We start from the raw sequence: 17,486 nt of genomic DNA, 5'->3' as shown, positions 1-17,486 counted from the left end.
GTCTCGATTTTGATTTTGATCTCAGTTATTAACTTTGTTAATAATTGTCTTTGGCATTTATTAATTATTAATAGCTATTCATAGTCAAACCAAACCTATTTGTTGCACAACACAGGACTTCCTCCAAATTGTCGAGCTTCGGCTCAAATCAATAACATGATGGTTGAAACTTGAACACTTATGGGGTTGTAACACAAAATGATCCTATTTTATTATTGTTATTATTATTATTATTTTTAAATAATAGCAAAATATCAAACAGGAAAAGAATAAGCTTCTAAAACATCTGGAATTGAACCACATTCAAATTTTGTGGACTGTATTTAACAACCATTTAAATGTACTTTAACAGTTCTGTACAGAAGAGCGGTCAAATGTTAAGTAAGAACGAACCCAGACTTATTAACCAGTTATTGCTTATAGAATTCAATAAAGCTGTTGTGTTGTAAGAGCCATTCTTTTATCTAATTTCACGATGCATTTAAATTATTTTGAAAAGCATGTCCAAAATGAGTGGACGTATACTCCTAACTGCTACTACACTGCAAAAACACAAAATCTTACTAAGTGTTTTTGGTGTAGTTTCTAGTGCAAATATCTTAGTTCACTTGAAAAAAGTTAAAAGTAACTTACAAGTAACTTTTCAGCAAGATATAGTGAATTATTCTTTAATATTCCACTGGCAGATTATTTCACTTATAATATAGGAAACAATGTCTAGTTATAGTGAAATGAAACTGGCACTTTGTCATCAATATTAAGGAATCACTGACTCCTATATCTTGCTGACAGGTAACTTGTAAGTTAGTTTTGACTTATTTCAACTGCACTAAGAAATCTGAACTAGATAAAAAAAAACATTTGGTAAGATTTTGTGTTTTTACAGTGTAAGTGCTTGTGATATTTGGCACAGTAATTAATAACACTTCATTGTGGGTAAAAGTAATCAAGTAGGTAATCTTCACAAAGATAAGATGGTTTCTATACTCTGGGAACGGACTAATAACTGGGCGTGAGGAAACATGACATAACCGTATCCCTCCTCAGCCTGATAAATGCCAACCTGCTTTATCTATTATTGGTGTGTTGAGCAATAATGAGTCTTTGTTCCAGAGACCGTCTTTAAGGACAGGCGGACAGTATGTGGTGCATCACATGTAAACGCACCCCGCGCCTATTAAAACGGAGCGTTCAGCAACACCACTCAGATACTGAGATGGCTATCGAGTCCAGAATAATCACAAGGTGTGTGATAGTGAGGGCAGTTAATAAGAGGAGCGATAAGAGGAGCTGTTGCACGTCTGTTATGGAGACATGGAGCTGCGCGTAGCATGGGTATGATAAGGAACGGGTCACAACACATAACTTAGTTCATTGCTCCGGAAGGCACTGTCAGACCCAGCCGGCCAGAGCAACAATCAAACTTTACAAAGTTTGGGCTGAAGTGAACTTGACTTCGGAGGATGTGTGTAATTAGTTTGACCCGATGTGTTTCCAGTAAACATTCAAGTGTAATTATAAGTCACTGACCAGCAGTGATCAGCAACATGTGGGGGAAGGACAGCAATGCATCTGTCTGGTTGTGTCTTTAAATTGACTGGTAAGGGTAGGAACAGTATAAAGCGTAACTATGGCAACTTTGAAACCTCAGCTGTTTCAATCATTGACATACACTGCAAAAACACAAAATCAATAAGATAAAACTCATTAACAAGTAACTGAAATATAGGCGTTGGTTTTAAGTAGATAATTCTTCAATATTAAAAGGGCAGCATGATGTACTTTAAACACATAGTACCATTTTACAAATAGATAAAATTTTACCATAGATAGACAGACAGACAGACAGACAGACAGACAGACAGACAGACAGACAGACAGACAGACAGACAGATAGATAGATAGATAGATAGATAGATAGATAGATAGATAGATAGATAGATAGATAGATAGATAGATAGATAGATAGATAGATAGATAGATAGATTATGTTTTTTAAGAATTGACTTAAAAGAAATTGGACTTCATAATTGGAGTAGAGGTAAGAGCTAAAGACTTAGCAGTAATAAAGGGATTCGCTGCAGTAACTGAAACAACAAAGACCTTAAGAAGTTAATGAGGAAACATGAACTTTCAAACTCTGTGTTGTATTTTGTGAAGGAGATTTGTTCTAGTAGATGGTCCTGATTGGTTTGAAACAGACCAATCAGGTCTGCCATACACTGACATTTTTTTCTTTCAACCAACTTAAAGGGGAAGTAATACGTGTTTTCCAGGCACATTTTATAGCACAATCAAGTAACTATGTTACCTTCAATTGTTATGAAAATGCTTTGTATATAAAACATGACTTAAAAAAAAATTTTACTTTGTTATTTAACACATTGAAATTTGGCTCAAAAAGTTCATGTTACATTATACTGTCATTTGATTTTAAAAAGTCTTACTTCAACTGAAAGATTATTTCACTTATAACACAGGAAAATGTCTTGTTATTGGTCAAATGATCTGCTGGTGGAAGTAGGACTCTTTTGTTAATATTAAGCACTATTATACTGAAAACTCAACACAAATACAGTGTGCAAAAACTACACTGTGTTTTTGCAGTGTAGTTTGATATTAATAACCACCTTATGCCTCATCGTAGTGGGCTTCCTCCCTAAACTTCCCGATAATCTGACAACAATAATTGCTCTTGACGTAGGAAGATCTGGCCCCCCAGTTAAAACTCTGTTGAAGGGCCCCTGCTGCTACTGAGAAGTCGTTCGTCCCTCAGTCTGGGTTTATACTTCCATGACAAGAACCGACCCACCAGGAGCCGAAGATGAGATTATAAAGTACAAAAACAAAAAAGAAAAGATTTTTTGGGACACACCCGAAGAACACATCAACAAACACACCTATAAACAATGTGTTCTGCTCAGACACACACACACATACAGAGGCCGACGTGTAATTCAGAGGCAGACTCTGCTCACCGTTTTTATCTCAACCCCAAGTTTATAAAAATACAAAACTCTTCTCTGAAGGCAGGAACCGTCAGAACACGGCTAACAAACCAAACATCCAGAAGATGTCCTCCCACAGAGTCCCACTGAGAGGCAGACAGGAAGCACACACAGATACAGACACACACACACACACACGTGCATGCCCACACACAGGAACACACACCCTAAGGTGAAGCTGGGACCTTACACCGGTAGAAAACTAGTGAAGGTTGGAGGAAGAACTGACCTCTGACCCCCGGCTGAAATGCCTCTCCTCTCCAGCGTCTCGCTGTCAGACTCTGCTGCCGTCCGAATGCAAACCAGGCAGAGTCGGAGCGAGCTGCCAGGGCATTATTAGCACCGTTAGCGGGGGAGGAGGAGGAGGCGTCGCCTCCAGGGAAATGTCTTGAGATACGGACGCTCTTCCCTGTTCCGCATCAGCTTTTATTGCAGGGCTATCAGGCTATTGGTTAATGCGCGGCTCTGCACAGCAGATAAAAGAATGGCAGAGATATTAAGAGACCTGCTGTCTAATGATCATGCAGAGTGTGTGTGTGTGTGCGTGTGTGTGTGTGTGTGCGCACACAAGGATCTCCTGTAGCAGTCTGTAGTACAGCGAATTTCACAAAGCTTCTGACTGAAGATACTGATTTATTTATTTTATTTATTTAAAAATAAAATAAAATTGTATTTAATTTTTTTTGTATTTTGTACTTCTTTGATGTGGAGATATTGAATATCAATTAGAATATGTGGAGAATCCTGAACCTCAGGTGTGAGATCCGACTATTTCCTGGCTCTGGATCTGGTTTAACAGCTTGTTTCGATGAAAGCTGGTTTGTTTCCAGGGGGATTCTTCACATAATTCACACATCCACCAACAGGCAGGACTCTGCTCTTCCACAGCCTGATCCAATCTGAGGACCAACGAGAAAAGGGATTTTATTTTACGTGGTGAAACTAGAAGGAAGCTGTTCCTCGGTTTATGGCCTGCTGTTGTGGAACTGCCGATGTGAAGCGAAACCTTAAAGGCTCTCGTGTAAACGTCCTGCTTGATAAGGCGGAGAGGAAGGCAGGTGGCCTCGACCTCCAGGATGAGCGCGCGTCCTTGGTCACACGCACAAATTCACGCACACACACACACACACACACACACACAAAGAGCACAAATTCTATGACCTTACACTGTAAAAACACGAAAATGTCATGAGTTTTCGTGAAGTTTGTCCTCGTTTCTAGAGCAAATGTCTCAGTACTTGAATTAACATAAAACTAAATCATTTTAGCAAGATATAGGATTGTGTTCAGAGTAAAAAATCCCTTCTACTGATGAAAAAGTACTAGCTCCATTTCCATGGGGGAAATGTCAAGTTATAAGTGAAATAATCTGCAATATTAAAGAATCATTCACTCTGAAGTAGCTTCTATTTGATACTGAAAGGTTCCTTGTGATTTAGTTTTGTCTTTTGTCAAGTTTACTAAGTCAAATTACTAGAAACTAGACCAAAACTACTTTTTAAGACTTTGTGTTTTTGCAGCGCAGCAACCGGAGGAGTCGACTGTTGGAAGCAGACCTGAAGGGTCAGATGAAGTCGTCCAGCTGGTTTCTTGTCCTCCACAGTTCAAAGTTTACAAACCACATCATAAACTTTCCACTCAGACTGTATCATGATCTATGACGATTATCAAGGTCATCGGAGTTTTGTTAAAATTACCAGTCGTTCACTACGAGGGAAGACGGCAGCAAAAATAGATTGACCAAGGTTTCCATCAGGATCTTGTTATTGATAGTAGTATTCAGGTAGAATATTACATATTAGCAAATTTGATAAGTGTCCAGTGTTCTGGTGATCAGGTGGTGAAACAGTCTGAGACGGTTGGGTTTTTTTTTTTTTACTATCGCTGTCATCACACATGGTTTTAACTGTAATTTCCCATTTCGATGCTGTTCCACTAACTGTCATTATTTTATCATGGTAATCATAAAACCAAAAACGATGTCACCCTTAAATCAAACATCATCTGCAAACTGTTCTGCTGCAGAAGGTCCGGCCTTCCATCGGCGGATTCTTCTGAAGCTGCACAGCACGGAAATATCATAATATCAACAATATTACAAAATGAGGATTTTAATATTCTGGACTCTTTTTTTAATTTTCTGCAGCCCAGCTGGATGACCCCTCCCTGACCTTGATGCATACCAAGCGGCATTTACAACGGCTCTGTTCTTCACCAGCGATAAAAAGGCGTGCTCCAATAATTTCATTTGCCAGCCATAAACCTGTGATTAATTACAGTACACACCTTTCACTGTTTAATTCAACTTTCCCTTCCACTACAGAAAAACTAAGAAGTTTCTGAAATATACACTGCTCAAAAAAATAAAGGGAACACTTAAACAGGTGTTTAACACTTAAAGTGTTCCCTTTGTTTTTTTGAGCAGTATATATATTTTTAACAATAATACAAAAAAACAGACTTTAAACTGGTCGAACGCTTCAGCTTTAGTTTCGGTGTCTAAGCAGGTTTTAATGATCGTTTTACACGTAGTGAGCAGAAAAGTTCAGCTGAGAGCCAAACAGCAGACAGGATCACAATGTAAGCACAAAGAAAATGATTATCAAAAAAAAAAAAACTGCATCAATTTGGTTTCCTGGAGGGAAACGTATGGAGCTGCTGATTGGCTGCTGTGAAATCCTGCTGAAGGTTTGGTTGTTTTACACGTGATTTTTATAGGAAACACATAAAACTCTGAGCTGAGAAAATACTCAGTTATGTTTCGCTGCAACTCAGAGCAATAAGGCTCATTTTTCATGTTTATGTTTTTGTATTAAATGTTCATCTTTGCTAAAACCAAGCGCCTCAGGAGAGCGTGGCGTCTGTTCTCCACTTGATAAAAGCTGCTGTTAATTTATTAAATTCATACAATTCGACTGCTGAGTAATTTCACATCATTTCCAAAACACACAAGTTGAAAATCGTGATCAGAGTCATTAAGATGCATTTCTAAACATATGGATGCCTCTATCAGAAATGAATCAAAAAGGTTTTCAGTTTTTAACTTTAATGAATCCCCACTAACAACTACAGTGACATCTCTGTGCACTGTAAAAATTGTTTTTGGAAGATGTTAAATATTGCTACGTACTTCACTTTTAATCGAGCCTAATCACTTAACAATAGCAATTATTAACTTATTATTAATTATTAAATAAAAAACATTTCAATTAGAATGTAGCTGCAGATGGTGGTCTGCTGTCTGGATGGTTTTATGAAAAACTTAATCAGTTCAGCAAAAGTTTACAGTTTGGACGCAGATTTAGCTCCTTTAGCAGCAGAGCTAATGCTAAAGTCTAGCATGCTAAGCTGAGTAACAACCATGTCAGAATGTTTATGCAGTAAAATGTAAGAATGCATTGTAAATGCATTTTATTTCACTAAGGTTGTGTGCATTCATCACAACCCGGGTCTGTTTGCTATGAACATGGAGCTCCAGTCATCCAGACCAGTCAGAACTGAACTCACCACGATGAGCAGCTGCGTTCCAAAAGGAGAATTAGTTCAAAATGAACTTTTTCATGTTTCGTTTGGCTGTTCAAGTTCCATCACACCCAGAAATAACAGATGAAAATCCAGCTGAATAAAATATTCCGTGCAACTGTTTGGTCAGTGTGAGGCTGCTGTCAACACAGCGATGCTTTTTTGTTACAATCATTTAAAAAAATAAAAAAATAAAAAATAAAATAAAAACTCGCCAATTTAGAAACAGCAGTTTAAGTTGCAGCTTCATTCTGATGGATGAACAATTTATTCCAATAATGAAACAGTTTGACACCCAACCCAGGAATTACGCCTCCCGGTGTAGTAGATGTGTTTACCGGGATTTTTAAAAAAATTGTTACTGTTAGATGCGTTTGATTCATTTTTGGGGGCACTATGCACACACACACACACACACACACACACACACACACACCTACACACACATTGACTCCGAGTGAACAAAGGGAGCGCATCTCTGACGTTCTGCAGTATTAACAGCTGGATTGATATATATTTTTAAAGTGGTTCGTGTCGGTTGCAGAAATCTGGGCTCTAACTGATCACTTATCAGAAACACTCACATCAGACTTCGAGGGCGCAGGGCCAAACTGACCCACACACACACACACACACGCACACCCACCCCCACACACACACGCACGAGGCCTTTGCTGTCTACTCGGAGCCAAAGAAAAGCCTATAAGTTTCTCCTGTTCTTTTGGACGCGTCGCCTGCGCCATGCAGGCCAGGAAAGTTGGAACGACGCCTCCCATCACACCGACCGAGACCAATCTGGTTCTCCACGCGGTTCGAGAGGAATTCTGCTTTTAACACCAAAGCAGACGAGAAAATAATAATAATTTTTAAAAAAAAGAACGTAAGAAAAAGGAACATTTAGAAGAATTCTGCCTGGTGGGAGGAACGAATTTTTAGAATAATTTGATGCGCGACTCACGAGCTGCGAATAACAATAATAAAAATAATTACGTATAGTGATTCACAAGAGGCTTCGCGCGCACACTTTACCTGATCAGGTGCGAAGAAGCTCCGCTTTAAAAACTAGATGCTACAAAACCAGGAAGAAACGCATCTTGATTCACTCTCCGCTCCAAAACATCTGGGTTCTGCGCAAACTTACAAAATAAAAAGATTAAAATACAAAAATAATAGAGTCGACTTTTTTCTTCTTTTTTTCTTTTCTTTTCTGTCGAGCAGCAGGATGGAGTATTGCTCCTGACAGGACGCTCCGCTCGACGCGGGGCTGCTTCTCATTTGTGGCCTCCGCCGCCTCTCTTCACATTTCTCATGATTTTGGGGGCTTTTTTTTTTTTTTTTTCCTTTTCCCCTGAACGCACCGCTGCTCGGTCACAAGGCCTTCATCTGCGTCTGTTACCTGCAAATTATTCGATTTATTCAGCCCGGCTTCCAACGCTGACCCAATGAAACAGCGACAAAATGATCCAAAAACACGCGCACTGTAATGATTGACGGCTCTCGCGGTAATTGGTCATTAATTGTTTATTCTTGCAGGAGTTAAAATGTTATGTTGTGAGTGACGCATTTTAAAACGGATTTAATCTGTTTTAAAATGCATATATATATATATATGTGTGTGTGTGTGTGTGTGTGTGTGTGTGTGTGTGTAATGAAGACTTTTAAATGAAGATAGTTTATCACTGCTAAGCTACAATATAATTCTGGTTGAGTAGCTTAAACGAAATCGCTTGAATCAAACGATATCACCCCACAAATAATTTCCAATTTTTACTCATGATTCAGATTTACGATAATTAGAATTAGCCAACTGTCTTTACTGCACAGTTATCAACCTTAATTAGGCCACTAATAATGGAGAACGCGAAGAAGATTCACTTCTGTTCTTTTATTTACAGCTATAGTTTACTACCATGTGTTCTGAGTCGTCCAGTGTGTGTGTGTGTGTGTGAGAGAGAGAGAGAGAGAGAGAGAGAGAGGGTGAGTGTGTGTGTGTGTGTGTGTGTGTGTGTGTGTGTGTGTGTGTGTGTGTGTGTGTGTGTGTGTGTGTGTGTGTGTGTGTGTGTGCTCTGCACTCACTGTTCACGGCGTGTCTGTAGCGCTGCTGGCCGCCGAAGAGGCTCTGTCCATTGATCAGCAGTAGTGAATCCAGGGCTGGACCTTGGTTCGGGTCCGGGTCCTTCTGTTGTCGGACCAGATCTGAACTCGGAGCAGAAGATCCGGAGAGAAAAAAAAGGGGGGAAAAAAAGAAAAGAAAAAGTTCTCCGAGAGCGCGCGCTCGCTCGCGCGTGTGTCTGTATGTGTGTGTGAATCTGTGCGGTTTGTGCGCAGAGCGACGCGGTCAGAGCGGAGCGGTGGCCGGATGATGGGCGCTTAGGAGCGGCTCGCCGAGACGGTCTGCGGACCGGACTGCGCGGCACCGGCTCTGGGTGAGTTCCTCTGACTTTTACTGTCCTCCGGCCAGATTTCTGTGCGTCTCCAGGCTGAGCCCGACTGGATTCACGTCTTCATCCTCGAAAAGAGGGAGAGAAAGAGACAGGAGGCGCAAAGAAGAAGAAGAAGAAGAAAGCGCGGGTCAGTCCGGAAAAAAAAACAACAGACCTGAGTGAAAAGTTAAAAAAAAAAAAAAAAAAAAAAAAGAAGAAAAAGGAAAAAGGAAAAAAAAAACAGCAGCGTCTGAGTTCCAGTTGTGCAGCGGGCGCAGAGCGCTTTGGAATCACACTGTCACTTTCAATCGTCCACTGCGCTGACGGCTGCAGCGCCTGATAGAGGGAGGAGAGAGGGGAGGAGAGACGGCCAGGGGGAGGAGAGGAGAGGAGCCGCGGAGGGGCTCGGTGGGCCGGATCTCTACTGGAAATGACCAGGGAGGAACTCTGCTGCTCCGGATCACCAGAGGGTCGTGACCCGGCGGCGGAGGGACACCCTGCGGGGCACAACTCGGCCCGAGGCATAAGCGAACTCAGCTGCCGTTTAAGGCCAGCAGGGGGCCCTCAAGAGCGCTTGACCTCTGACACAGCTTGAAGTTCAGAGCCGTTCTAGGATTCAATTCACTTCTTAAAGATGGTGGAGACAAAGTGATTCCTCTGACTGCAGCCTGGAGATCAGACTGTCAGTGCAGAGCAGGAACCAGGAAGTAGGAAGCAGGAAGTAGGAAGCAGGAAGTAGGGGTCAGCTGTCATGCTCTCAGTAATTAGACTGCATTTCTGATTGAGCTATCAACATCGCTAACGCAAGCAATGTAATATGAGTTTTATTATTATTTGTCTGTTTTTTTAGCATAACTATCAGACTGAGTGTTGTGAAGCCAGTTTGGTTTTTGTTGCCATAAGCTTCCAAAAATTTGATTTAATATTGTTTAATTTTATTTTTACTTTTTAATCTTATCCAAAATGTCAATACTGTATTTGTGTCAGTGTTTGTTTGTTTTGTTTGTTTGTTTGTTTTGTTTGAAATATTTCAAAGTACGAAGAACCAGACCATTTTGGATCATGTCATATTAATATTTATTATTTATTGTGTGTCTTTGTAAAGATCCTGTTTGGAAAGAAAACTGAATCACCTCACTGAGCACAAATAGAGTGAGTGAGTGAGTGGTCATTCAGTTCTGATATTTCTTTTCTTTGAAAGAATTAAACAAATTTTAAAGGTGAAATGTTAACAGTAATAATTTTCTGCTGGTTATTAATAACCTGCTCTTAAACACTGAGCTGCTTCTGACTGGATGACTCCATGATTTATTTTCTGCTGGTTCTAAATGAGGAAATGTGAACTGGAGTTTAGATCCCCATAACAAATTCTTTCTTAGGATCTGTTCTGAGTTCTGTTCGCTGAACTATTTGTCACCAAACATGCAGAAACTGTGAGGTGAGAAAGGAATAAACTTGTCGGAGTGTTTTCTGCCTCGCAGCAGGAACTTATCAGGCTGATATCTGCAGCTTCTCTCCGTCTCATCCAACAGCCACAAACTGAAGTCCATGTTCTGATGTGTGTTAATAAGTAGCCTAATAATAAGTCCAGGATGAGCTCTCTCTCTCTCTCTCTCTCTCTCTCTCTCTCTCTCTCTCTCTCTCTCCCTCCACTGTGTCCACATCAGATGCGCTGCAGCGTTAATCATAAACCTGTGTGGTGATAGACAGATGTCACAGCGCCGTGTCTAATAGATAAGGAAGCCTGAGAAGGTCAAATGCCACCGAGGGCTGCTGCAGGGGAGAGTTTCCTCCCAGCAAAAAAAAAAACAAAAAACCAAACACACTTCATCTTTTGTTGTGATTGTTGCGCTGAGAGTTAGGCTGACTTTAGCAGGAATAAACGTTTCACATGTTGGAAACATGGGCGGAGCCAAGACTGAACAAACAGACTGAAGGACAAATAAATACATAAACAAGTTTACATCTCACAGCAGCTCACTGAGTTATTTAATACATAAATAGAATTTGGAATAAAGTGTTTTTTTAAGCCTATAGCAGCAAATGAACAACATTTCAGTTCTGGGGAAAATGTGTGTTTTTAAGATGTTTTCAGCTACAGGATGCCTGGAGCGTGACATCAGGAGAGATTCGACCCGATGCATCAGTTCATAAACGGTTTCCTGAGCTGAGATGTAAAACATAATTAATCAGTTATTAAATCTCTGAAGCAAAGTGAGATTTGAAATCCAAACAAGTTTGTGAAACCATTTTCGATTCCCAAAACACTGAAGTGAATTTAAAAGCTGTTTCGTTCTTCATTTACTTAAGGATTATTGCAGCATTTTAAGATCTATAATCTGTACGGATTAAAGATCACTTGGGTGCCTCCTACTGGTCTGAGGGAGCTTTAACTCGTTGCAGAGTTTCCTTATAACTTGGGCCGGCTGTGCATAAACAGCTAACCAGTTATAGAAATAAGGAGAGAAGGTTTTTCAGCCTAACTGAATTACTGCACCATCCCAACATGACTTAGTATTGAGATAAAAAGAAAAAAAAAACCTTTCCACAAAGGGCCGAATGCACGAGGACGCGCGAGCGGGGGTCACCGCGCGCGCAGAAGATGCACAGACCAGTCAGAGAAGCTGCGGCGCCACTATTATTATGATTTAATGTGACAAATATGCGACGAATACAATGCTGACGGGGATCTGCGTCTCCTTCATATGTTTCTAAAATTACTTTTTTTTTCTCCTTTTTTTTGTAGAAACGTCATCACGGAGCTCCTCGTGCCGCCACAAAGCGCCAATAACACCTGAGACAGAATCACTTGACCATAAACGTAAAATATTCTTGGCTTTATTTTCATAAAAAAAACTCTGCTCTTAAAAAACATACTATTTTTATTGTTTACTAAATTGGAATAATTAAGTTTGTGTTTAAATTTTATAAGTATTTCTTTCCTCCGACAAATTATTATTATTAATTATTATTATTATTATTATTATTATTATTATTATTATTATTATTATTATTATTATTATCGGATGAATTATTTATTAGCAGCTCCAGATCAGACAGAAAGCCTCTCTGTCTGTCTGCAGGCAGCGAGTCTTTGGTTGGAACATGAACGGAACTCATGAATTAAAATACTTTAAAACAATAAATCATCAGAGAGTTCTAGTTTGCTGGGTTTTATTTAGAAACTGTTTTTTGTTGTTGTTGCGCAAAACAGAGAACAGAAATCCTCCCAGAAACACTCGGCAGTAAATTATTGAAGCCTCCGTCCCTCCTTCTTATTTTCCCACTTCTTGTGGATCTACAGATCAACTCAAACAAGCGTGCAAATCCCCACGGCGCGCTGAGCCCGAGATGAAATATTGATCCCTGAAATAAACAGGCTGATACTGAGACCAAAAAAGAGAAAAGAGATCAAATAAAACCCCAGAGTTCTTCGAGTGCGCGGAGGAAGACGCAGCGCGGCGCAGGTAGAAGGCCTCCGCCGGGCTGCCTGCAGCCTCATCACTGCTGCAGCCGCCGCCGGGGAGGAAAAGCAGAGCAAAAACAGGATTATTATGTTAAGAGCAGATTCATAGAAAGAACGTGTATGATTTTGTGCAGAGCACGAAGCTCATCTAAAATTCAACAAGTCAGCGGGATCATATGGAGAAGAACGCGCCTGGCTCGGATCAGGCAAAATGAAGCGTAAAGAAGGAGGCGCAAGTCTGGCTGCGGCCCGCAGCGGAGCTGATGCGCAATAAATCATTTCTTCAACTATTAATGACGGAGCTTTTCATTTTCAGGGGCCGTTCTGTTCTGGAGCTCCTCTGGTCAGAGTCTCCCGGTCAGCGGTGGCATCACTCTGTGCGAACAGAACAGCGCGGCGGTGTGGCGAGCAGGAAGAGGCTGCGGCGGCGCAGGAGGCAGGCCGGAGTGGCGCAAAGCAACGAGGAGCGGCAATTCTGGCTAGAGCGGGAGAAGAAGAAGAAGATTGTTCCGGAGAGTGGATGGACAAAAGGAAGGAAGGAGAGAGAGAGAGAAAGAAATGAATAAAGAAAGAAGTAAAGGAAGAAAAGGTGTTTATTATTATTATTATTATTATTATTATTATTATTATTATTATTATTTTGTTAAGGAAAGCTCTTTTATTTTTTTACTAACATCATCAGAACGACAGGTCACTTATTGTTGGGGCGGTTTGAGTTTTTCTGAGGCTTTTTGTTGTTCAGCTCAAACTTTCATCATTTCCTCTGAAACCAAGAAGAGAAATAAATGCGGGAGACGAGATCAAAATCTAAACTCACATCTGGGAATCCTCTGATCCTCTGATCTGCTGCGGGGATCTACTGTCCATTTTAAACACGGTTGATCACAAAGTGAGCTGGTTCTCCACACATACACACACACACACACCCACGCCCCCACACGCACACACACACACACACACACCCACATACACACACACATAGAAAGAGAGAAAGGATATGGTGCAAAAAATGTTTCAGAAAAAATGATCCATCAAACAGCAAGAAAACCAGAAATGTGTTCTTATTTATTGACAATAATTGTAAAGAAAATAAGCAACAACATTCAATCCAAACTGATGTTATTAATTATTATTATACAATTGTTAAGGACATAATAGTTATATTAACTTAATATTATTAATAATAATAATAATAATAATAATTTTGCGACAATAATTTGGCCCAAAAATTATGCGTATTGTGTTTTGTCAGGGTTATAATTAGTAAAGTTTCAATTTAAAATAAATGTAGATGTTTGGGGAAAAGCACGAGATTGAGAAAAAGGAAAAGAAAAGAAAAAAAAGAAGAGTGCAGATGAGTGTTTCTTCAGAGGAGCTGAAAGTACCAGAGGAGGTTGAGGGTCTGTCAGAGGCTCGGGGCTCTTGGGAGCCCGGGAGCTGCGTGGGTTCCGCGTGGCTCCGCCGCGGCACTAAAGAGGAGCTGATGGCCCCAAACGGCCCAAATGGCTTGTTTTTAAAGGTTGGATCTCGTTTCCGCGGAGCATTAATTTGTCTTTAATTTATCACTTTCGGGCCGCCAGCTAATTGCTTCCATGCTCAGGTCACGGATCACGGATCCATTATTGCTGCTCTAGTTTTCACTGAGAGGCGAAACCCGCAGCTTTAAACCCGCAGCTTTAAACCCGCAGCTTTAAACCCGCAGCCGACAGCAAAACACAGCTTTTCAAAATTAACTACTTTATTATTATTATTATTATTATTATTATTATGTTCAGTATTATTCCTTTGTATTCCTTATTAAATATTTCATGTCACTTCAGATTTAGGAACAAATAAATGAATTAATTATTTATTTAAAATTTATTAGCATAATTTATATCAATAATGTAAACAATTATTTCAGATATTAATTATTATTAAAAGCATATTTATGTGTTAAATTAATGTATAATTAATTAGATATTGAACTAATAATTATGTTGTCTATTTTGTTTTGTTTTTTGTTTCTTTTGGGAACTTATAAATAAAGGTTTATTTATATGTTTGTTAATATTATAACCGGAATATGAATGTGTGTTCTCAACTGTTTCTATTTATTACATGTGCACAGTGTAGTTATGTATAAATTATTTCTATTCATTCATTCATTTATTCCTAAAAGGCATGAATTCATTATTTCAACAGGTGGACATGCAGCAGGTTATTAATCTGATCAGAACCTTTTAGTATTTATCAATATTCTGATATTGGTGTTTCCTGGTTCAGTCACCATGGAGCCTCAGGCAGCCGGTGGTTGTGAGGCTGAGCTGACCCTTAAAGCCTTGAGGATCATTTTTCCCATCTCCACAAAAGTAAATGTGAAGTTTCAAAAAAATAAAACGCCAGTCTTGGGGTTAGGTTTTCCATGTCAACATTTCTGCTCAACTCAAATGATCAGCAGCGACTCCTGATGACTTCATGGCCTTTGAGTAAAAACCCGAGCTTGGAGGCGGGGAGGTTCCGGGCGCTCTGGGTCCAGAACCCATCAGGGCGGCCGGGTTCCTGGGCAGAAAGCAGCTCTCGGCGCCCGGCCTCCGGCTTCCAGCTCCACTCCGCAACGCTAACGATTGTTTTCCTTTCAGTTAAAGCCCCCGCCGTTCGCTTTTCCACCCAGCAAGAAGTTCTTACCTGAAATCAAATCCGCCTGCTTAACGAGGAGGAGGGGGCCGGTGGGGAGCATTTCTAAACGTCAGCACTCTGCACTATGTCATCCAGCTCAAGTATTTGACAGCTGGAATTATCTGTAAATACTTCATTAAAGTGTGTGTGAGCCCCCCTCTGCCCCCCGTTTACTTCCCTCCATGGTCCACTTCTGGTAAGATCGACAAAATGATAACATAAACAAAAAGAAAAAGAAATTCAATTCTCATTTGGTGGAGAGAGTAGAGGAGGGGGGCGGGGGAGCAGGGGGGCACGATCTACAAAACAGTGGAGGTCTCTGATGAAGTCTGGAGTGTGTGTTCAGTGTTTGGAGCTCAGGGTTTACTCAACTGAGCCAGACGCTGAGCGGAGCTGCGTCCTCCTCAGGCTGATGGGAAGCAAAGAGGGACAAAAAAAAGAGAAAAAGTGCTAAACTAGAACCCCAAACATCTCCAACCATTGGTCCAGCAGGATTCGCCGGCGAATCAAAATAAACCTCAGAGCCTTCATCCTCCCTCTGAACAGCGGCTGACCTCAGAGCCGCAGGCCGGCCTCTCCAACCGATGCGTCTGCAAAACTGCCGGGCGAAGCATGAAAATGGAAAGCAACAACGAGGGGTGTGTGTGTGTGTGTGTTTCCAGTTTGAGGTCAGAGGTCATCCTGCAGGTCCTACCTTGACGCTCGCTGGGTCACGTCTCGTCTGGTGTCCAGCTCCTCGTGTGCTGGCGCGACCGCCCACGCGAGATGATTCCACTTCACACTTCCTGTCTGATTGGGCGGAGCCCTCCATTCAAAATACACGTCAATCATTTACTGTGGGGCAGCGGCGAGCAGACCCTCTGATTTCTCCAGGGGAAGTCAATGATTGAAAACACGAATTGAGGGACACCCATGATGGCAAGTATTTAGAGTGGCTGCGTGTGTGTGTGTGTGTGTGTGTGTGTGTGTGTGTGAGTGCGTGTATGCGTGTGTGTGATACTGTTCAGCGACTGTCAGAGTGATAGTGATCTGGCCGGCTGTGTGGAGGGTGCAGGGTCAGAGGTCACCTCAGGGCTGTGATCTTGTGTTTGTTATTGCTTTGCTGCCCTTGGACGGGTTAACATAGCACACACTGCATCAGCTGCTCTACGCACTTCCTCTGTCACACACACACACCCCTCTCAGCCAATGGGTCTGTGAGAGGCGTCTGAGGGTCACTTCCACATGTGTTGATGGGCCAGAGTGAGTTAATCTAAACTGGTGAAATGTTATATCCCAGCGCAGGGCGGGCAGGAGCTGCCGGTTCATCGTGTTCAGACTGGAGTCGCCACCAGCATGTTTGACACTTCACTGTTTCAGGATCAGATGCACAGAAATCCTGCCGCACTTAAAGGGGCAGTATTATGTTTACCAAGACATTGTGCCATTTTATATCACTATGTCATCTTCAGTTGTTGTAAAACTGCTGTACATTTCAGATATGAGTTTGAAGAAAATTGACTTTGTAATTTAACACTTTGAAATGAATGGATTTCTCAAACATGCATGAAAGAATCAGAGCAACACTCTAGGTATGTTTCTTATGAAGGAATAAAATTAGAACGTGATGTAAAGCTCAAGCCCCTTTCACTGTCCCGTGGTTTTAAGAGATGGGGTCATCTGGAACCCACAGGTGTTTTATTCTGTGTGGAGTCAGTGCAGCACCACCAGACTGCAGCAGCAAAGTGCATTTCCAAGTTGTGTGTGTGTGTGTGTGTGTGTGTGTGTGTGTGTGTGTGTGTGGTTTCAGGAATTGAATGTCTGACATCTGCCATGCTCCTCCTGACCGTCACGTTGCAGGACAGTTAAAAGATTTGAAATACTTTCAATCTTTTAGTGTAATTGTTTCAGATTTCTGTAAAGTGACAAATGTAGAACAACAAAGCGTTTCTTGCTAGCTAACAGCTATGATAGCAGTGCTAATTTAATTCATTTCCTGCTACTTGCATCTCGCACTTTACACTCATCCGGTCTTCATGTACATAGTTCTCAATAAATAGATTAAATAGACTGACTTAATCCATTCCTCCTCCCGGACATCATCAGTGTAGCCATGCTAACTAGCCTTAGCATTCACAGCAGCATGAGCATTCAAAATGTCACAGTTTTAGATGTCTTAGAGTTTGCAGATGACAGTTTTCCACCACATTTTTCTTACACATTACATTAAATAACAAAGACAGGAAAGCAAATCCTACCTGTGTGATCCCTGGGAGGAGGAGGACGGAGAATCCCAGGTTCAGGTGGTGTTTCTGAGACTTCTGGAGGAGGAGGTGGCGTGGTAATGTTTGCTTGAGTTCTACTCTTTTTGGCGACTAGATTTAACTGTTTATCCCATCCTGAGCATCTTAGCTCGACGCTCCTCCTTAG

The 17,486-nt window shown here is 41.1% G+C and overlaps 1 protein-coding gene and 1 long non-coding RNA gene across 5 annotated transcripts in view; one reads left to right on the top strand and one right to left on the bottom strand.

The window, feature by feature from the left end:
- The window catches only part of satb2 (SATB homeobox 2), a 62,809-nt gene extending 54,096 nt beyond the window's left edge, over positions 1 to 8,713 (bottom strand). For all 4 annotated transcript variants that reach the window (XM_028023717.1, XM_028023719.1, XM_028023718.1 and 1 more), the window contains exon 1: positions 8,607 to 8,713. The gene's annotated coding sequence lies outside the window, so the exon portion shown is untranslated. The remainder of the gene's footprint in view (positions 1 to 8,606) is intronic.
- Positions 8,714 to 8,843: 130 nt separating this feature from the next.
- LOC114148467 (uncharacterized) lies at positions 8,844 to 12,978 on the top strand. Its single transcript, XR_003596283.1, has 2 exons — positions 8,844 to 8,956; positions 12,736 to 12,978. It is a non-coding gene; the product is annotated as an uncharacterized LOC114148467 (long non-coding RNA).
- Positions 12,979 to 17,486: the final 4,508 nt, after the last annotated feature.

The sequence above is a fragment of the Xiphophorus couchianus genome, chromosome 7 (genome assembly GCF_001444195.1).
Source record: "Xiphophorus couchianus chromosome 7, X_couchianus-1.0, whole genome shotgun sequence".
Lineage (NCBI taxonomy): Eukaryota > Metazoa > Chordata > Actinopteri > Cyprinodontiformes > Poeciliidae > Xiphophorus > Xiphophorus couchianus.
This window is presented reverse-complemented; position numbering and strand designations above follow the sequence as displayed.